We start from the raw sequence: 23,085 nt of genomic DNA on the forward strand, positions 1-23,085 counted from the left end.
GAGACGCATTAATCCTGCTCTGAAGTCCAGCCCTGGACTCAACTTCAGTGCTAATGGCCTGTCCTATACCCACTTCAAATTACCTAAGAGGTGGGGAAACAGAGTAGGTGAGTGAAAACACTTAATTGAGAGTTGCTACAACCTGCCCTTAGGATAAAGTGTAGCTGTTTCAACAATTTGGTGTATACTCCCAAAAAGTACAAGGCAGGATTTTATCAAGAACATTCCATGAATAGACAAATATTCAAGGGTTGGAGTCCACTAGAATTTGGTAGTGACTGCTACTTACTTTTTCTCCAGCATGTTCCCTTTTCTAATGCTTTCTTCTCAAAAATATTATCTTTTTATCCAGTCTATCTCAAATTCTGAATTAGAGATGAGTCATCTTTCACTCCTAGTACTCTTTCTCATTAATAAATAAGGGGATTTCACTCGTCAAAACTTAAAACTGGCTTCCAATGTAAAAGGGAAGAACACCAAAACTTAAAACTGGTGACTATTATAAGAAAAAGGAACACAGCAGCAGAGACATTAAGGTACAAAAAGGAAAACTGAAAATTATGAATTTTGAAAGCATGATTCCAGAATGTTTTTTATAAGAAGGTCAGCCCTTAACATTTTTGAGGAGAAAGAACACACCTCTTTTGATGCATACTAAAGTAGTTAATATATGTCCCTATACTGCAGTGGGCAATCAAAGCACACTACGAATTGTAAAATCATTAAATGCTAGAGCTGAATTAGAACTTTATGATCATCCAGCCTAATCCCTACAATTCCAGGAGGACGCTGGGGAGCTGAGAGGTTATACACTAACAGTAACCTGACGGTAGGAATGGAATTAAACTCGGTACACTTGGCTTCTAAACTTAGTCGATTTTACCACCACCACTTTGTGATGTGTTGTTCTTCATACCCAAACAGCCATACATATACCAGGAAATACAGACTCGAAGATATTTCTCCTATTTGCTGGAGCTATTGTCTCCTTCTTTCTCCCAATCTCCTTCCCTCCTTTGTACTTGTGTTTTTTGGTGAAGTTTTTGAACAGGGAAGGAAGTCAAATGATGGAAATGGAGACCCAGGCTACCCATTCACATCTTATTATTCCTCAAAACTGGTTAACATCCACGCGCTCCCTCTGCGAGGCTCTCATTATACCCCAGCGAAAAGTGACTTGACACACTGCCTCATCTCTGTAAATTAACCTAATCAGTGCCAGTTATTTGATTGTTTCAATTCTTCCATCTTTTTATCTACCATCCAGAAGGACTATTTTTCTCCTTTTATATTATACAAATAACTAAGCCTAGTGCTAGGCATGTAGGAATGGCTTAAAAAATATTTCTTGATTATTCCGATGCCCACATAATCATAATTATTTTCAACGGGATTGGAATGGTATCAAAAAGTCATTTTGTCAATGACTTACACAACAGAATACCAATATTTCATTCACACATCTCTAGTTGCTAAGGCAGGATACATGCTCTGGGATTACAGACTTTGAAGTAATAGATATGTCATAACTGCTGAAGCTTCCATCTTGATCTTCTGTATGGTTTCCCATGAGGTGGAAAGAGCATGGACTTTGAAGTCAGAGATGTTTGGGTTCATAGCTCACCTCAGACTGTATCCTCAGGCAAAATATTTAGTATCTCCGAGCTCCAGATTCCACATTGCAAAGTGGAATGGTAACCCACACTTAGCAGGGTTACCATGAAGATTAAATGAGAAACTGTATAAGAAGAAGCCTAGCCCAGTGTCTGTTGCAAACTAGGTACCCATTATATGTTACTTTTCCTTCCTTACCTTCACTGAGAGTATGAGTTAACTCAGTACTTGGGCACAGCAGTATCAACAAAACCAAGTGAGGTTTACAAAGGAAGAGTTTCCTAATCTAAATCATATTGTGGTATGCTAAAAGATTCAAATGCATTACTGTGTATCCAAGACAGGATGGAAAAGAGGGCGGAAAGCCAAGCCACTTCTGCAATGAATGAAAAGTGAGAAGAAAGAAGGGAAAGAAATCAAGCAAAAATAGTAAAAATTTACCCTAAGTGTCTACAGAAAAGAGGTTGGGAAACAATGAATTGAAGAGTAGTAGGAAGAAAGATTATTAGGAATTTGAAAGCTGGGAACTCCTTTGTGCCAAAATTAAAAGTTAAAGAGTTTCCAACCACATTTTTGTAAACCTAGCGTCCCTGAATGTACTAAGTGAACACTTAGCCAAATATGACTAGCTCGGCTCAGAATGCGGCAATTCCATAGGGAGGGCTGTCAGGCTAATTCGGTAAACCAAGAGTTCAATAATATATTCCAGAAAGCGGTGGTGTTTGTTATGACATGCCCATGGTTATAATGGGTTGGGAATGTTCTTCCTTATACTCTACAGGAATGAGATGCAAATAACCCAAGGGGTATATTTCATCAGTCATCTCCCGGACAGACTGAATCTTACTCAATCTTCTCTGAAGGCAAGACAAAGAAAAAAAAATTACCAAAAAAAAACCAAAACAAAACGAGGCTCTAATTTTCCTCAAGAGACTGGGTGTCGGTCTTGGCCATATTCCAATTCATCGCTTTTCAGTTACTCCACCAATACACCACCCCCGCTCCAGTTTCAGCAGGGCATGTTAAGTTTTCATTTCTTGTCTTCAATATGGAAAAGCAGCAATGTGGTTCATTTCTTTTATGCCAGGAGGGGCAGGAAGGTGCACAGAATCCAGAAGCATAGCTTCAGGGAGAGCTAGAACAGTTGAGATCAGCTGGTTAAATTAATCCTTAGCTGATAAATGAATTCTGCCAAATGACCTCTCCCCCATGATGTCTTAAAAGCCTCAGAGACAGAAAACATGAGTCTAGTTATCATCGATATTATAGATCCTAATTTAAAATGGGAAAGTATCATAGAAGTGCTATGTCCATTAATTATAGAGGCTGTATGCTATCAAACCATATTATAAATATTTAACAGTTTACATAAATGTTGATGGCATGAACACATCTTTATCTTTCTTTGACACTATTTTATAGTTTTTGTTTGTTTGTTTGTTTTCACATGCAGGGCCCTCAGCCATTCAAGAAATGATGTAAACTGACCAAGCTCACAGGGGCCCTCACATGAAAAAAAGAAAAGAGGGCCTTCTTTATCATAAAATTGCTTGGCGGAAATAAGCTTTCCTGGCTAGCAATAAGCTTTCTCTCACTTGAACCTCCACAGGTTGTTTTATGTGTACCTCCCTAAGCATTCTCATCACTTGTAGGAAAGTTATTTATATGATATTTCATTTCCTCTATTTGAACAAACAGACCATGTGGTCTCCATCTTAGTGCCCAAATGGGAGTTAAGACAGTTGGAGAGTCTCAGTAAAGGAGTGCTGAATGGAAGCAAAACAAAAGAACAAATGAAAAAAGAAATCAGTTTTGTCCTCAGATATAGAATTTGTGTTAAACTTTATGTCATGAAGTCTACAGCAATTCGTACACTGTATCAACTCCATTCTTCCAGTTCCTGTCCTTTCAGGGTCCAGACATTTAGAAGAGAAGCCATTCTTTCTTTTAGCCACAGTTCAGGGAGCAATCCTAGAAGGTATTGTCAAAGCAGTGAAGAGAATGAACAAATTTTTTTTGTGGAAAGAACAGGTGACTCAAGAGTAGTGAAGGTGCAGACTGCAGTGGCATGGAGTAGGAGGAAGGCACCTGCCAGCAGTCCCTGGGGGCAGGGAGTGAGTTGGCAGCAGCGAATAGAAACAAAATGGTACATGTACAATCATTTTCAGGCACACTCACTGAATATGAGAAAGGGCAAAAGACAAATGGTATTTTTACTTGTGTCTTTCCCATCTCTGTACAATAACAAGAACAAAGACAAAACAACTAATCAAAAAAGTTGCATATATTAAAATAAAATAAGTGCAGCCCCTGTGGACAACAGTATGGAGGTTTCTCAAAAAACGGAAAATAGAACTACCATATGACTCAGCAATTCCACCCCGGGTATACATCCGAAAAAACCAAAAACACTAATTTGAAAAGATACATGCACCCGGATGTTCATAGCAGCATTATTTACAATGGCCAAGATGTGGAAACAACTAAGTGTCCATCAACAGATGAATGGATAAAGAAGGTGTGGTATATATACACAATGGAATACTACTCAGCCATAAGTAAGAACAAAATTTTGCCATCTGCAGTCCATGGATGGACTTCGCATTATGCTTAAGTGAAATAAGTCAGGCAAAGACAAATACTGTCTTATATCACTTACATGTGGAATCTAAAAAATACAACAAACTAGTGAACATAACAAAAAAGAAGCAGACTCACAGATGTAGAGAACAAACTATTGGTTAACAGTGGGGGGCGGCGGAGGAGTGGGCGGTACAAGCTATTGGGTATAAGAGAGGGTTAAGGATGTATTGTACAACACAGGGAATATAGCCAATGTTTTGTAGTAACTGTAAATGGAAAGTAACATTTAAATATTGTATAAAGATTAAAAAACAAAACAAGAGCCTAGAAGACAATGTACCAAACTCAGCAGGGTGAGCCCTGGGGAGTGAAGGCTGCTAACGGTGACTTCCACTTTTTCTTTCATATATTTTTGCATTGGTAATAAAAAAAAAATAACATCCTTTATAACAATTTAAAACTTAAAGACAAAAAGCTCACCCTAAACAGCATTTGGAAAACAGACTGCCTTTTTTTTTTTTTTTTTTTTTTTGCGGTACGTGGGCCTCTCACTGTTGTGGCCTCTCCCGTTGCGGAGCACAGGCTCCGGACGCGCAGGCTCAGCAGCCATGGCTCACGGGCCCAGCCGCTCTGTGGCACGTGGGATCTTCCCGGACCGGGGCACGAACCCGTGTCCCCTGCATCGGCAGGCGGACCCTCAACCACTGCGCCACCAGGGAAGCCCCAGACTGCCTTTCATGAAGTACCATGAAAGATTATAATAAAGCTGAGCCCTGCCTTCCAGGAATGCAAATAGCTTCCTCATTTCTGCTCCTCCCAGTTCTTACTTAAATTCTTGTACAGTCAGTTCAGACTCATTCAGTCCCTTGATACCAAAAGTGTGAGCAGGAAAGCATTCAAAATGCAAAAATGAAGATTAATGGAGGATTTTCAAGCACTTCTATTTAAACAATGTTTTGCACAGAGTGCGTTCTCACTCTTCGGCGGCAGTGTTGCTAGAGACCACTGAAGAATACTTATTTTTTTCATAATTAGATGTCCCACAAATGCAGCAAATGATGCCAAAAGAGCGCAATGTTCAGAGCTGTCCTTTATGGTCAAATAATTAGTCGACATTACATTCAAATGCTACCTCTGGTATTACAGCCTGAAGGGTTCTGTATTTCACTGAATGCAGGGACCTATTCCAGTAATTTGTCTAAAATAAAACTCCTTGCTTTCTGGAGAGAATGGGTCAACCCCTCTAAACCAGTTACATTTCAAAATGCAAATAAGGAACAGCACAGAATTAAGTAGAAGCTTTTTCCCCCTAAAAAATAACATATGCAACTACCTCTCAATTGCTTTTCAGTAAGTAATCTCCTTTATTTAAACCACATACACATATGCAAACATGTATGCACACATATGGGTGTGCATATACATGCTCAGTGAAAATGTTAATTAGGTTATCTTCACTTCGGAAGCAAAATTATGTTTGGTATGCAGCAGATTACCAGGCAACTCTTGAAAAATAGATGATACATGGGTATTCAAATTAATTCGCTCTTTGATGAGACATTTATTGCACCTCTGCATGCAGAAGACCTTGTGCTATATAATACCATGTGGGGAAATCAAAAGATACAAGGGACCCCCGTCTGTGCAGAAGTGTACAAGTACAGGGACAAGTAATACAAGGTTTAACACAGAGTGACTGTGTGCCTTAGCTAGGTTTTAGTCCCGGAGTTTTTCCAAAACTCAGTTATTACTAGTAATACTAGATGTAAAATGGTAAGTAATCTTAAACATCTATAAAAATACTATAGAAGCTCAGAGTACGAAGGCACTCTGCCAGTCTCACATAGAAAATGGTGACATCTTTGATTCCTCTCTGCCTCTCCCGCCCCACACCTAATCCAGTGGCAAATCCTGTCAACTCTACCTTTGAAATATAGACACAATTGGAACACCTCGGCTACCACCTGAGTCCAAGACACCATCACCTCTTGACCAGTCTATGGTAATAGCCTCTTAACTGCTCTCTTGCTACTGTCCTTTATCCCTACAGTTTATTCTCTGCAGAGCAGCCAGAGTCATTCATTTAAAAACTGGTCAATATGGCACATATACACAATGGAATATTACTCAGCCATAAGAAGAAATGAAATTGAGTTATTTGTAGTGAGGTGGATGGACCTACAGTCTGTCATACAGAGTGAAGTAAGTCAGAAAGAGAAAAACAAATACCGTATGCTAACACATATATATGGAATCTGAAAAAAAAATTGTTCTGAAGAACCTAGGGGCAGGACAGGAATAAAGATGCAGACATAGAGAATGGACTTGAGGACACGGGGAGGGGGAAGGGTAAGCTGGGACAAAGTGAGAGAGTGGCATATACATATATACACTACCAGATATAAAATAGATAGCTAGTAGGAAGCAGCCGCATAGCACAGGGAGATCAGCTCTGAGCTTTGTGAGCACCTAGAGGGGTGGGATAGGGAGGGTGGGAGGGAGATGCAAGAGGGAGGAGATATGGGGATATATGTATATGTATAGCTGATTCACTTTGTTATAAAGCAGAAACTAACACACCATTGTAAAGCGATTATACTCCAATAAAGATGTTAAAAAAAACAAAAAAACAAAAAAAACTGGTCAGCACATGCCATGCTTCAGCTCAAAACACACTATGCCTTCTCAACTCATTTAGCATAAAATCCAAGTCCTTCCATGGCTTATAAAACCCTACAGCGCCTGGTTCTTGGCTGCCTCTCTGACCTCATGTCCTTCAACTCTCCCCCATCGTTGCACTCCAGGCACCTGGCCTTTCTTGTTTCTGCATATTTCAAACCTGCTTGGGCTTCAGAGGCTTGCATTTCTGTTCCCTCTGCCTGGCACGTTCTTCCCCAGATCCTTCGCACATCCTACATGTCATTCAGGTCTCAATCCAAATGCACCTAATCAAAACAGCACTTCCATAATCTACCCCACTGCATCCATACTCCATCTTCTTAATCTTTGTTTTTCTTCCTAGCATTTAATATCATTGAACCGTGTGTGTGTGTCTGTGTGTGTGTGTGTGTGTGTGTGTTAACTGCCCTTTTCTACCCTCTAGAATTTAAGTTCCATGAGAGCAGGAACTTTACTTTGTTCACTGCTGGGGTGAACACTTCAGCACCTAGGACAATGCCAACCATATAACAGGAGCTCAAATTCTGGTGTAGGTCCTTAAAGGGTGGAAGGATCTAGACATGATAAGGATGGAAGCAGTATCCAAATTATTCAACCAACAAATGTAAATCAAGTTCCAGTGCTTTGAGGACACTCATTCATTCAAACTATATTGAACGCCAACTTTGTGTGAGGCACTGTGGTACTCTATGCATAAAAAGGCCAAAATGGAAATTATGGGTTGTCTATGAGTAGACCAAACTCCAAGAGGCTGGGAGATGTAAAATACCTCTCAAGGAAGTTGGAATCAGGTTAACCACTAAGGTCTACAGTGTTAGTTATCACCTGAAAGGAGAAGGCTAAGAGCACTTGATGTATTGAGAGTAACATCAATCCAATCAATAACCTCATTATTCAACCCGCCTTATGATGCCAGAGCTGCACAGACCCTCAGTGAACCTCCTGACCAATCTTCATTTCAGGTGGCATGAAAGTTGTATTTTCAGAACATGTCACTTTACTTCCATTGCCTAATCAAGCAGTTCTGATGGAGAAGCTGTGACATTTAACACTGATCAGAGCTGCCCTGACCCATTTCACTCTAGTGTCACTCAAGTTTGAGGAGTGAGCTAGGTTAGATTCTGAGAATTCATGAATTTGTGGATAAAGGGGGCAATGGGACAAACTGTTAATATTAACAAAAATGTTTCTCCTTTTATCATATCAAGATATAATTCTTCCTATTGCTATTGTGAAGGAAAAGGGGAGGGGAGGGTATTAGTCAATCGGATTTGTGCTTTTTGTTGAGAAAATTGCCAATTTTTACTTTTCATTTTCAGTGAAGTAAATATTGAAACATGATAAACTGAAGGAAATGCTGACAGCTTTGCCAACACTTCTAGATGTCAACTTTTATAGTTTTTAACATGATTGCAAAGAAAGTCATGTGAAATTTTTAGGGATATGGGATAGTATGCCAAAATAATTTATTTCCCATATATTTATTAAGTGAAAAAAAGGCAATGCTAGGTTCAATGGAGATAGTAACTATAAATACAAACTATTTCTCTTTTCAAGGTTGCAATATCTAGTGTCAGTATAATAAACTATAATCCAAGACAGGCTTTAATAAATGCCATAAAAGAGGCAGAACCATTTTAGCCTGGATGGTGCTTGATCTGAGACTTAAAAATTGGAAGAATTTTAAAAGGTAAAGAGAGCATCCCAGGAAGAGCTAAATTGCATGAACAAATGTGTGGAGAAAAGGCAACTGCTGTGGAATATGTGCTGGGGGCTGGAGGTATTAAAATTGGTCCATTAAGTTGGAAACATGTAACTGACAAGTAGCAATGATGGGCGCCAAGGCCAAAAAGGTCATGAAAGACAATTATGGAATGCTTCGGATGGCAATGGGGCCAGCAGTAATAATGGTACTGACTGAGATAAAAAGTCTGTGGCCATGAGATGTGACAGTTCAGAACTCCTTGACTTCATTTTGCTCCCCTGTCTCCTACCCCTATCCAGTTTGGAGGCAAAGGAAGCTGCATCCAAAAATAAGTAAAATCTTCAAATATGTTTGTGGTAAAGGCCTTAGCTCCAACCACATGTGTTAAATCCAATAGCAAAATTATAAAGGGGAAGAGGAAGTAATATGTGTGCCAACACAGAGGTGAGTTTAGTTCAGCAGGAGATCCGTCTCAAAAATGCCCTCAGCCAGAATTGGTTCAAACCCCAATGGCTGGCCTGAAGTAGCCTTGGCTAACAGTGGACACAAATATGAACTAAAAGGGTGGAGACTATTGGCTTAAATAGTGGGCAACCTGGGTTCTCATCTTGTGTTTTCTATTAAATAATGTAAAACGCCTATGTGACCATCGGCAAATCCCTTCCTCACCCAGACTCTTGCTTTTCTCATCGGTAAACAAGGAGCTTTGACTAGACAAATTAGGGCAGTCTTTTAACTCTAATAATCTGACTTCCTATGCTGTGTGCTCTGAGTAGGTAAGACTCTACAACCACCTGAGGGCCGACATGGAGTAGAAATGGCCTTTTCTCTATCATGATCCCACTGCCGTTGCCCAATATCAAAAGGCTCCCTACTTCCCTCCACAGTTTTCCTAAAATTATACCTTGTTCCTTCTCTCCTAGTCTATATATCACTTAAATATCCCACTGAACTCGTGTTTGTATCTGATAGAGCTCTTAGTACAGGATCTTACAAATAATGTTCATTCAATAAATATTTGTGGAGTGAATGAATGAAATGTCAGAGTTTTTGAGTAACATAGCAGATTATATTTCCAGAAAAATCTTGAAGTATTAACAATAAATATCAAGGAAGATTACACATTGTTGCTCCCATTATTATTATTTTACTTTTGTATATATCTTAGACAATTGGCCCCAAAAGAAGTAACTGTCCAAAGGAAAAATCAGCAAATCACTCAGCAATCGTGTATTTCCATACCAGATTGTGATTCGTAGCTAAAGTCTTTATCCCCAGATTCATGCATCAGAGAAGGATGAGATGTGAGGATCTAACTTCCAGGCTTGCCTCTTATGCTCACGTATCTATCAAAGAGGCCGATTACATATTGACTATTTCAGTGCCACTGGTGATTCTGGAATTAAGAGTTGTTCAGCACTGAAAATTACTTGTTTGTAAGCAATTACACATACTGCACTTCTTTCTAAGTTATCTAACACCTATTTAATACCTGAAGAGTTACATAGTTCACAAAGAAACCATACCACTGAGTTACGGTGTTTGCAGTGAACACCTCCCAATACCCACTCTGCATAACACACAGTGGGTGTAAACTAAATGACTTCCCATTGTACACTGTTCATGTCACAGGCGTAAAATCATAAGAGTTTCCATCTTCAGAGTCAAAAAAAAAAAGGAAATAGGAAAAAAAAAGCCCCTAATTTAACACATCATCTTTAAGAATAAATGAGGTTACAAATCTACATTTGGAAGAACAGAATCTAGTCCATATGTACTAGATACCATTTTTTTTTTTTCAAACTCAAACTCCGGATTTCAAAATGTATACTCTCTCTCTATACTGAGGTAACAGCTTGTCAGAGGAATGTGGCAAAAGCAACAGCAGGACTAGCACAGCAGATGGGTAGTATTTTTATACTGGCTTTTAAGTGATAATGTGAGTTTACATAGGGTCATCCTAAATATTGTTTAAGTGCATGGAATGACTTGAGTCACTGTCTAACCTTGAGTAGGCTGTTTTGCTTTCAGTTTTTGTCTAAATTTGCTGCCGTCAAGGCTTCATCGAGAGAAGTCTATCTTTTCTTTGAAATGGGAACTGCACAAATTTCTCAGAAACCCTCTTTTCCGATTCTTGTAAATGTTTTAAACTGACATTAAGAACATAGGGAAGAAAACAGCTATGATAACTTCTCTAGTTAACACAGTGGACTAACTCAGTCTCCGCCAACAGGTCACAAAGGATATGTGTGCTGGGAGAAAAAACATAAAGCCCTGCAGGGTGGTTGGTGACCCTAAGTTTTCATTTCCACTCTCCTCTGTAAATTGGCTTCAAAGAATCTCTGAGCCTCAGTTTCCATATCTGGAAGATATGCTTATCAATAACTACCGTACAGAGTTGTGGGGGGGGGAGGTATCAAAAACAAAGAAAGCACCCACCAACGCACTCAGGGTTCACACCCTTCCCTTCTTGCACCTGGGTCTAGTTCACTTTATGATAAAATGGAGGGAACAGTCTTGCTGACATTTAAGTTCAATTTCAAAAGATTTTATGGATTTTTAAGCAATCCTATGTAATCAGAACAAAAATTTCATCTGGTTCATTTACAAGTAATGTACATCAATCTTAAGAAAATCTTAAGGAAGCCTTAGGATGGTAACTATTTTTTTTTTTTTTAGGATGGTAACTTTTATCAACACCTTTTCTGTGTGGCAAACCCAAGGGATAGAACACACAAGGACTAGAAACAGTGGCTTCCTTTATAGTGAGACTTCTTAAATGTGGATGGGTAGGTTGGAAGAGAGTGGAGTGGAGGTTTCAGGATTTTGGCAAGGTGTTAGATACTAGTTCCTTTGAAAAGCTGGGATACCCAATATAATACAGTCAGAATGAAAGCACCCAGGAGGCAGCTATTTTTTATTATTGTGTTCAATACTGTATCTCCAGTGCCTAGAAGAGACACACTCAAAAATATTTATTAAAGGACTGTTAAATAAATGGCAGGCTCATTCAAGCATATCATTTTCCCTCTTCCCTACCGAAAAATCATGGTCTTAAAGAGATCTGTGAGGTATGCTCTTTTTCCCAAATAAGAAAATACTGTGTTCAGAATTAAACATCTTTCCTAAGTTTACATATCCAGAGAGTGCCTGAAGCAGGATGCCACCCCAACTTACAGTTTCCTATTCTTTCTCCTAAGCCAGGTTACCTTGATGAATCTTATAAGTTGAAAGGCATAAGGTCAACTCATTTGACCACAGACAAGGCTGTGAATCATTCTGACCTTTCAAGTTCCACCCCTGTAAGGATGAGTTAATAATGTAGTACTTCAGAGAATCACTGGCTCAAAAGAGATCAAATTATAAGTGAGTAAATGGAGAAATAAGAATGTGTTCTCAGGTCTCTTGGGTACAAATAGGAATATGTGACTTTGCTTTGTAAGTGATAAAATACTATAGAAATATTAATAATTACTGACATTATGATTCTTGGTTTATAAGCTTCTTTAGTTGAGGCACTTATTCACCTACTCATGAACGAACTGGCCAGCACCTGATAAGCAGTGTCTGGCAAAGTTGGCATTCTGAGATTGAATGACTGGATAAGTGAATAAGAATGATAAAATCTTAGAGGGGTAAATGTAACTGACTATATTTCTGGTAAAACATTAATTGTAGAATTATAGGATGGGTAAGATCCTTCCAAATAAGGCAGAAGTTAAGATAAAATGATGCACTAAATGCAAAATTCATAGGTCCCCATTTACTTCTTCAACAAAACTGATCCTTGTTACAAAGGAAAAGACAAGTTGGCCTCAAGATACGTATTTTTAAAATTGTACTTAGGAACAAAGTAATATGTTAGCTATATTTAGAGAGGAAATTACAATTTTCTAATAAAACAGTAACTACTCAAACATGAATTGTAGGAACTATGATGAAATAAATTGATTTACCAGAATCTTTCTTTCCTTTGTCCTAAAATTCTACCCTTTAGATTATCTGAAAATTTTATATTTTCTAGAACTTAATGTTCAGCACAGAAAAGGGGGTTGTACTATTTACAACAATATTCAACATATTCAATTCCATTAAAATGATAGTTTAAAAGGTCAAACAGGGCACACAGTAACAAAATCTGAATTTGAGAGGAACCAGCGAAAAGAAAAACAGCACAGGATTCTCAGGCAACCCTTGATCACAATCAGTGTTAAGAGTTCCATAAATCCAGACAGTGGTTCTCCAAAGACACCAGAGTGAGAGGATCGATTCCTTCAGGGGGCTTAATGCACTGGGAGTGTTTTTGGTTGTCACAATGGGTGTGTGTGTGACGAGGTCGTATGGGCATTTAGTGGGTAGAGACCAAGAACGTCAGTGTGCTTCCATGCACTAGACATTGCCAAAAAATGAGGAACTCTCTTGCCCTAAACGTGAATAACACCAGTTGAAAAACACCAGACTACACCCTACTTTACTCCCAAGTTTTCCATAATTTTGATCCCTAGTAATATTTCTGTAGCTAATCTGATGGTTAATTTGATGTGTCAACTTGACTTGGCTAAGGGATGCCCAGATAGCTGGTAAAATATTATTTCTGGATTTGTCTATGACGGTGTCTCTGCAACCAATTAGCATTTGAATCAGTAGACCAGTTAAGAAGATCTGCCCTCACCAATGTGGGTGAACCTCATCCAATCCACTGAGTGTCTGAATAGAATAAAAGGGTGGAGGAAGGGCAAATTTGCTTTCTGCTGGAGCTGGGACATCCATTTCCTCTGGCTCTCTGGTACCCATGCTCCGGGTTCTCAGGCCTTTGGACTGAGACCACAAATTAAACCATCAGTGCCTCCCCACCACCAACCATACTGCTCGCCCCCCCCACCCCGACTCTGGTTTGTAGACCTTTGGATTCTGACTGAATTAAACCACCACCTCTCCTGGTTCTCTAGCTTTCAGACAGCAGACTGTGGGATTTCTCAGCCTCCGTGATTGCTTAAGCCAATTCCTAAAATACTTAAATATATGGATAGCCTACTGGTTCTGTTTCTCTGGAAAACCCTAACACACATTTCACCTGAAAAATCAATCTTTGATCAAAAAGATCACTAACACAAAACACAAAACAGACGATATTGACAGTCTCAAAATTATTTAGAATTTTTAATTTTTTCACATAACTAGAGGACATAGCCGGTGTAATGGATCTCTCTCTCTCACACACACATTCTCTTTCTCTCTTTCTCAAATGGTAAAGGTAAGTAAAATTTTAAAAATTGTTTTGATCAGGCCACTGAGTATATGAAGGTGTTAGAATACACAGGCCTTCAACTTCACAGTTTTAATAAAAGCAGACATCTTGATAGTCAAAGAAATAGGTCAACTTGAAGCACACTGTGTGATTTTCTTTGTTCATTCATTCAAACAAGGTTATGGAACACCTTCTAGGTTTTATGCACTTAGCAGCATACCAACATAGGAAGCAGGAGATTAAAACTTCCATTAGAGGTGTATGATCAAGGGCAAGAGGAATTCAGAGAGGGCATTCACTTTTAGCTCAAGGAGCTGAAAAGGCTCACTGGCTAGGTGGCACCTGAAAACAAAATGTTCCTGCTCTACCCACCCCGACACTCTGAGTATGGCACATGGTGGTGATACACAACTTACAATGGACTGGGTGTGCAAACCAGGTAACATTTAACTGTATAAATTCTAAAGCCAATTTCATTATAGTACCTTACAAAGCATTTGCCCCAATTACAAAATTCCACAAAAATCATCCTGAAGACACTAAATGACAACAGTTGGCTTTTTCCCACTTACCATAGTTTTTCACATTGCATCAGAAAACAAGGTCATGGCAGTGTGTTCTAAACATACGTGTAATATTTATCAAGTGCACACATACCGCATGTAATAGCCATGCTACTTGTTGTATGTAGCTTTAAGCAGTAACATGCTTGATACTTAATATGACAAAGTAGGGTGGAGAAGAGAATAGCAAAAACTTGTTTGAAAGAACTAATTTTTAATTTATTAGGTGCAAAGGGATTTAGAAGGCCAAAAAAAAAAAAAATAGAGCCTCCTGTGGAAACACTTCATTTACCTAACAGCTTGAAATCTTTACTGTGGATTATCTTTAATGTGAGTTCCCCCACCCCTTTTTGAAGTTTGTATACTGCAATTAAAGGAAATATGAAGCCTAGAAGCCAGGGACACCACGGACCTTTAACCATCCAGATCTGAGATGCCTGCACTTGAAACAAGAATGGGACGTCCACGCAAGGTTCACGTTCAGATAGAAACGTCTTCCAGTGATTTTCATGCCACCCCCACCACTTGTCCTGGGTTTTTTCTTCTCTCTTGCTTCTCCTTTCCCTGCAGTTTTTCTGGGGACTTATACTGTCTTCTGTTCCGTTTGATGACACTTTGTCAATTAGATGCATTCCGTTCAGTTCAGAAGTTCATGAAATTCAGATAACACACCATTCTTGCAAACTGACTGATGTTTATTAATGTAACATGTGAAACGGGTAATTCACCAGGGAATCTGAGCCATTCTTTGCATCGCTCAGACACCTAGAATAATGCAGTGTGTCTGGAATTCATCAGGGACGTTATGATATTATTTACACATTTAAAGAATCCTTGAAAGTCACATGCCTCTGAGAAATTCAAGAATGTGTGCATTGTGCAAAGATAAATCAGATCTAGGCAATATGCTGATTCACAGCCCTAAACAGCTTTGATTTTTGTGTCTGCATTGTGGGGGCTGGAGAAGGAGAGGGGCAGGGGAGAGGCAATAAGAAGTTCTTTACATAATTAAGCGCTGGGTTTTTAATAAGATGTTTGAGATTTTTAACAGCTAACCTTTAGGTTAATAACATTAATCTTTAAATTTAAATAGTAAGTGCAATTTTCAAAGTTATTTTCCTCTGTTTGTTATGTCATTAAGCTGGGGTTTTCTATTATGTTTTTCTAAAGAATAAAAACAAACATAAATGAAACAAATATTAACTGATCCAGTCCTTAGTCACATAATCTTGCTAGCAGGAAGGATTTCCAAGTTACATGGAATTGAAAGAACTGGAACTCAGGGAAGGGCATATACCCACCAACCATCTGCTCCCTCAAATCTTTATAACCTTCTGTGCCAGTTGAGCCCATTAAGACAAAGGTGGTGAGCTGAAGCCCAATGCCTACCACCTGCTGGGCACTCTTAGATTCTCTTAGATAAATCTCTTCCTCTTTGGAAGCTCACAGTTTAGGAAGAAATAAACAAGTACCATGTGTGCATAACTGAGAGCAATTATTTAAATATTGCTAATGTTCCATAGATAAGCAAAAGACTGAGCTGATGATTCTGCCTTCTTTTCCTTCCTCTCTCCCCTCTCTCTTTCTGATGACACTCACTGCAGGCATTGAAATGTCATCGTGTGTACAAGTTTGTTTATTGCAGTAATGATCAATAATTTTACTTAAGAGTTAAAAAAAGAGAGATTAAGCACTCACTGAGCATCAGAATATTCTTGTATCCCACCAAGGCTGCTTTTTACTACATGAATCAAAGACAAAAGGAATATAGAGAACTCAAAGAAAAAAATCAGCTGCTTGCAAGTAATCTTTTAAACCCATTTCAAGATATGCTATAAACAAGGGATAGTACACTGGAGCAAATGTGGTTGGACAAAAACATCTTTGTCAAGGGGATAAGAAGACAAGCACAGATGGAAAGAAAATATTTGCGAAAGATATATCTGATAAAAATTGCTATCCAAAATATACAAAGAACTCGTAAAACTCAACAATAAGAAAATGAACAGCATGATTAAAATATGGGAAAAGACCTGGACACCTCACCAAGAAATATATACAGATGGTAAGTAAGCATGTAAAAATATGCTAAACATCTAATGTTACTAGGGAATTGCAAATTAAAATAACAATGAGATACATTACATATTTGTTAGAATGGTCAAAGTCCAAAACACTGACAACACCAAATGCTGTCCAGGATATGGAGCAATAGGAACTCTCATTCACTGCTACGGAAATGCAAAATGGTACAGCCACTGTGGAAGACAGTTCGACAGTCTCCTACAAAAATAGATATACTCTTACCATAAGATTCAACAGTCACACTCCTTCATATTTCCCTACATGAGCTGAAGACTTCTGTCCACGCAAAAACCTATACATGGATGTCTGTAGCAGCTTTATTAATAATTGGTAAAACTTGGAAGCAACCAAGATATCCTTCAGTAAGTATATGGATAAATAAACTGTGGTACATCCAGACAGTGGAAGATTATTCAGCCCTAAAAAGAAAGGAGCTATCAAGCCATGAAAAGTCATGGAAGAAACTTTAATGCATGTTACCAAGTGAAAAAAGCCAGTCTAAAATGGCTACACTAATGTACAAGTTCAACTATATGACATTCCGGGAAAGGAAACACTAAGGAGACTGTAAAAAGGTGGCTGATTGCCAGACATTAGAGAGGAAGAAGGGATGGATAGGTAGAGGGTTTTCAGTTAAGACTTTCAACGGTAAAACCATTCCGCAGGACACTATAATAGTGGATACATATCATTATACATATGTTCGTACACATGGAATGTACAACAATGCGAGTGAAAGTTACGTGAACTTGGGTGATTATGATGTGACAATGTAGGTTCACTGATTGTAACACATGAACCGTTGTGGTGCAGGGCGTTGATCGTGGAGGAGGCTGTGTGTGTGGAGGCAGGGCGGGTGGGAAACCTCTGACCTTCCTGCTCAATTTTGCTGTGGTCTAAAACTGCTACAAAAAGTAAAGTCTTTTCAAAATACACACACACACACACACACATCTTTGGAAATTCACTTCAGGCTGGGAAAGACAAGAAATCCTATGATGCTTAGCACTGTAGCCTACAATAGTTGAAAGAAAGAGGCTTTTAAGAGAGAAAGGATGGATTGACTCCAGGTTCTAGTCTCTACTAGTTGTTTAACAACTTCTCTAATAACCTCCACATCTGTAAGATGGGATGAAACACCTAAGGGGTTCTGTGAGCATGAGAATGAAGATAATGGACACACAAATGCTTCACACTTCAAAGCATGTGCGTGTTACTGAACGCTTCTGCTTTTAGGTGGTTGCAGTAACTTTCTTAAAGAACTGATTCCAAAGAACTTAGGTTTTCTGTTTGCGTATGCAAAAAGAGAAAAAATATCATGCATTCATGGCGGGGAAATAAAATTGGAGTAGGAGGTAAAAGCCCGGTGATTGGTGGTCTTAGAAGGATTCCCACCCATCCCAAAGACAGAGGCAGAAATTAAGGAGGTTGGGGGCTCCCCTGGTGGCGCAGTGGTTAAGAATCTGCCTGCCAACGCAGGGGACACGGGTTCGAGTCCTGGTCCGGGAAGATCCCACATGCCGCAGAGCAACAAAGCCCATGCGCCACAACTACTGAAGCCCGCGCACCTAGAGCCTGTGCTCTGCAACAAGAGAAGTCACCACAACAAGAGGCCCACGCACTGCAACGAAGAGAAGCCCCCGCTCGCCACAACTAGAGAAAGCCCACGTGCAGCAATGAAGACCCAACACAGCCAAAAATAAATTTTAAAAAAAAAGTCCTAAAGAATAAAAAAAAAAAAAAGAAAGTAAGGAGGTTGGGAATGTAAAATGAAAAGCATGTACACAAATGCACACATATGTGAGTTGTGTCATGTGTCATTCCACATCCATTTATTCTCACATCCTTAGGCATTAAAAGATCCAACCAATGTAGTCTAGAATCAACTCATTTCTGTTATACGTAAAATGAAAACAACTTGGGCAAGAGATGAAGAATGAAGGGAAATAGATTAAGAACAATAAGGATTAAAGACAAAGGTTAGCAGGATTGCAAAATCCTTTCCAGCTCTCAACTTGTGTGTGTCACATGAGTGTGTGTGTAGGATCCAATCCACAAGGCAGAAGCAATAATATAAAATTAAAACTGAATAAACTAATCAGTGCAACGCAAGAAGCCTGATGGTGAGAACCTTTGCCAAGCTATGAAATGAAGGAAGGATCTGGAGCAATCCTGCAAGGGGGGTACTCTGGCAGCACTTCTGGGCTCTAGTGGGGCCTCCCTCCAAGCCCCCAACACACCTGTTTCTCCACCAGACTCTTATTTAGTATAAATCGAACTTTGATAAACAACTGTGGCAACATTTGTTACATAAGTGAATAAATGAATGGCAAAAGAATATATTGAAGGCCACCCCAGATTCCTTCCTTTATTAGCAACTTGTGAGCCACAGAGATAACCAAGTATACTAGCTCATCTGATTGTTACACAAAAATGATTCTAGGGAATGGATTAGTAATGCTATTTTATAGATGAAAACTGAGGCACTGAAAGAAGATGTAACATGGGAATATGGCCTTTCTAGAAAGCAGCTGAGTCCAGGTCTCCGGACTTAAATAATAATGTTCTATCCACTGTATCATATTCCAATCATCTCTAAACAAAGATCATTAAGTTCCTGGGAGGCAGAGGGCAGAGAAATATATCACATATAACCAATTATTCCCAACACCTAACAGGTTATTTTATACCATAAAGAATCGATCAAGATACACTGTTGTTTTGCAACACTTATTAAGTATCTAGACTATATTTGTTAACAAAACTGAGATGAATATAGGCTGCCAGCTCTGTGGTCATAAGAGTACCTTGTATTTCTTGTAAGGACATTAAAAATTTCCAAGTTGTTCTATCATTATTTCTCCTGCAACTTTCAAGCCTTAGTGTTGTGGGGAAATGGGGCCCTAGAGGATCATCAAGTAACTCTTTTGGCTCAAAGGCAAACATAATCAGCCTAAAACACCAGGTCAGCAGGCCAGCAATGAAGCCAGCAGCAAAAAAAGGACCTCATTGTCACAGTTTCCTGATTTTGGAGGGAGAAAGGCTAAAGCCCCCAAACTGAGAGGCTCTAAAAAGTCAAACACACATACAGATGGAATATTCATATCCTTTGTATTGTTAATCCACAGTTAATGTCTAAAATTCATGAATCCTCAGATAGAAAACATGCCCTTTTTTTTTGAAACAGGGAGCAGTGCAAATGCCAGGGAGAAGCAGCTAAATGTTATTTGCAAAGTAGGACTGGGAGATTGGAGAAGAGTGGAGCATAAAAAGGATATTGTTTGTTTTACACCTATTAGTCCTATTAGGCTTGTTAAACTAGAAGAATGTATTACTTTAATTTAAAAAAAGAGAGAAAAATCTTGAGAAATATGGAACATTTAAATGACAAGATTGCACAGCAAAGGAAACCATAAACAAAACAAGAAGACAACCTACGGAATGGGAGAAAATAATTACAAATGATGAGACCGACAAGGGATTAATTTCCAAAATATACAAACAGTTCATACAGCTCAATATCAACAAAACAACCAACCAAATCAAAAAATTGGCAGAAGACCTAAATAGACATTTCTCCAAAGACATACAGATGGCCAATAGGCACACAAAAAGATGCTCAACATCGCTAATTACTAGCAAAATGAAAATCAAAACTACATAAGGTATCACCTCACATGGGTCAGAATGACCATCGTTAAAAAGTCTACAAATAATAAATGCTGGAGAGGGTGTGAAGAAAAGGGAACCCTCCTACACTGTTGGTGGGAACATAAACTGGTGTAGCCATAATGGAGAACAGTATGGAGGTTCCTTAAAAAACTAAAAATAGAGTTACCATATGATCCAGCAATCCCACTCCTGGGCATATATCTGGAAAAGATGAAAACTCTAATTTGAAGAGATACATGCATCACAATGTTCATAGCAGCATTATTTACAATAGCCAAGACATGGAAGCAACCTAAATGTCCACCAACAGATGAATGGATAAAGAAGATGTGGTATACACACACACACACACACACACACACACACACACACACACACATACACACACTGGAATATTACTCAGCCATAAAAAGGAATGAAATGATGTCATTTGCAGCAACATGGATGGACCTAGAGATTATCATAGCAAGTGAAGTAAATCAGAGAGAGAAAGACAAATATGATATCACTTTTATGTGGAATCTAAGAAAATGATACAAGTGAACTTATTTACAAAACAGAAATCGACTCACAGACATAGGAAACAAACTTATGGTTACCAAAGGGGAAGGGGGGAGAGGGATAAATTAGGAGTATGGGATTAACAGATATACACTACTATACATAAAAGTGATAAATAACAAGGGTCTACTGTGAGCACACTCTCATAGGGCTATAAGAGAGGTTCAATAACGTGCTGGGGGCATGCAGAGGAAGAAATTACTTCCATCTGGAGGAATCTGTGAAGGTGTCATAGAAGTGGTCTTTTTGAGTTTAGCTAACCTAGATTGAAAATGAAAAAAAAAAAGGAGCATTCTTCACAGAGGGACAGTTTAATTAAAAGCCGAGAAATAGATGACTAGTATGCATAAGGACCAGCACTTTGATTGGATTGGGTAAACTATGGAGACTGCAAAGGACAATTGGCAAAAAGTAATGGAGAGAGAACAACAAAAAGTCCATGGATATCAGGCTCTGCAGTGCAGGCTTCCTTCCATTGTCATGGGAAGCTGTTCAGAGCAAAATTAATGAGTAGCAAAGTGACTAAAGCAAAATGAAAAAGCATATAAAATATAAAGTAAGTAGTAGTAAGGCTAAATTTATATCAGCCTGTGATCGATGATTTAAAATACTGAGGAAGGGACTTCCGGGTAAGATGGCGGAAGAGTAAGACACGGAGATCACCTTCCTCCCCACGGATACACCAGAAATACAGCTACACGTGGAACAACTCCTACAGAACACCTACTGAACGCTGGCAGAAGACCCCAGACCTCCCAAAAGGCAAGAAACTCCCCACATACCTGGGTAGGGCAAAGCGGAGAGATTCCCGCACAGAGGATCGGTGCCGAGTGGCACTCACCAGCCCGAGAGGCTTGTCTGCTCGCCCGCCAGGGCGGGCGGCACTGGAAGCTGAGGCTCGGGCTTCGGTCAGAGCGCAGGGAGAGGACTGGGGCTGGCGGCGAGAACTCAGCCTGAAGGGGGCTAATGTGCCACAGCTAGCCGGCAGGGAGTCCGGGAAAACCCTGGAGCTGCCGAAGAGGCAAGAGACTTTTTCTTCCCTCTTGGTTTCCTGGTGAGCGAGGAGAGGGGATTAAGAGCGCTGCTTAAAGGGGCTCCACAGACGGGCGCGAGTCACGACTGAAAGCGCGGAGCCCAGTGACGGGCGTGGGACGCTGGGGCTACTGCTGCCGCCGCCAAGAAGCCTGTGTGCGAGCGCAGGTCACTGTCCACACCGCCCTTCCGGGAGCCTGTGCAGCCCACCACTGCCGGGGTCCCGGGATCCAGGGGCGGCTTCCCTGGGAGAACGCACGGCGCGCCTCGGGCTGGTGCAACGTCACGCTGAACTCTGCCGCTGCAGGCTGGCCCCGCACTCCGTGCCCCTCCCTCCCGCCCGGCCTGAGTGAGCCAGAGTCCCCGAAGCGGCTGCTCCTTTAACCCTGTCCTGTCTGAGCGAAGAACAGACGCCCTCCGGCGACCTACACGCAGAGGCAGGGCCAAATCCAAAGCTGAGACCCAGGAGCTGTGACAACAAAGAAGAGAAAGGGAAACCTTTCCCAGCAGCCTCAGAAGCAGCGGATTAAAGCTCCACAATCAACTTGATGTACCCTGCATCTGTGGAATACATGAATAGACAACAAATCATCCCAAATTGAGGAGCCAGGAGTCAGCTGTGCCTCTGAGGTGGGAGAGCCAACTTCAGGACACTGGTCCACAAAAGACCTCCCAGCTCCACATAATATCAAACGGCGAAAATCTTCCAGAGATCTCCATCTCAATACCAGCACCCAGCTTCACTCAACGACAAGCAAGCTACAGTGCTGGACACCCTATGCCAAACAACTAGCAAGACAGGAACACAACGCCACCCATTAGCAGAGAGGTGGCCTAAAATCATAAAAAGTCCGCAGACACCCCAAAACACACCACCAGACGTGGACCTGCCCACCAGAAAGACAAGATCCAGCCTCATCCACCAGAACACAGGCACTAGTACCCTCCACCAGGAAGCCTACACAACCCACTAAACCAACCTTAGCCACTGGGGACAGACACCAAAAACAACGGGAACTACGAACCTGCAGCCTGCAAAAAGGAGACCCCAAACACAGTAACATAAGCAAAATGAGAAGACAGAAAAACACACAGCAGGAGAAGGAGCAAGATAAAAACCCACCAGATCTAACAAATGAAGAGGTAATAGGCAGTCTACCTGAAAAAGAATTCAGAATAATGATGGTAAAGATGATCCAAGATTCTATTTCCCAGATCCAAAATCTTGGAAATAGAATAGACAAAATGCAAGAAACAGTTAACAAGGACCTAGAAGAACTAAAGATGAATCAAGCATCGATTAAAAACACAATACATGAAATAAAAAATACTCTAGATGGGAT

The 23,085-nt window shown here is 40.0% G+C and overlaps 1 protein-coding gene across 7 annotated transcripts in view; it reads right to left on the reverse strand.

Annotated features, from left to right (window-relative positions):
* The window catches only part of LPP (LIM domain containing preferred translocation partner in lipoma), a 709,708-nt gene that overhangs the window by 209,053 nt on the left and 477,570 nt on the right, over positions 1–23,085 (reverse strand). The window lies entirely within an intron of this gene.

This window comes from Mesoplodon mirus, assembly GCF_964341445.2.
Source record: "Mesoplodon mirus genome assembly, chromosome: 6".
In the NCBI taxonomy this organism is placed as follows: domain Eukaryota; kingdom Metazoa; phylum Chordata; class Mammalia; order Artiodactyla; family Ziphiidae; genus Mesoplodon; species Mesoplodon mirus.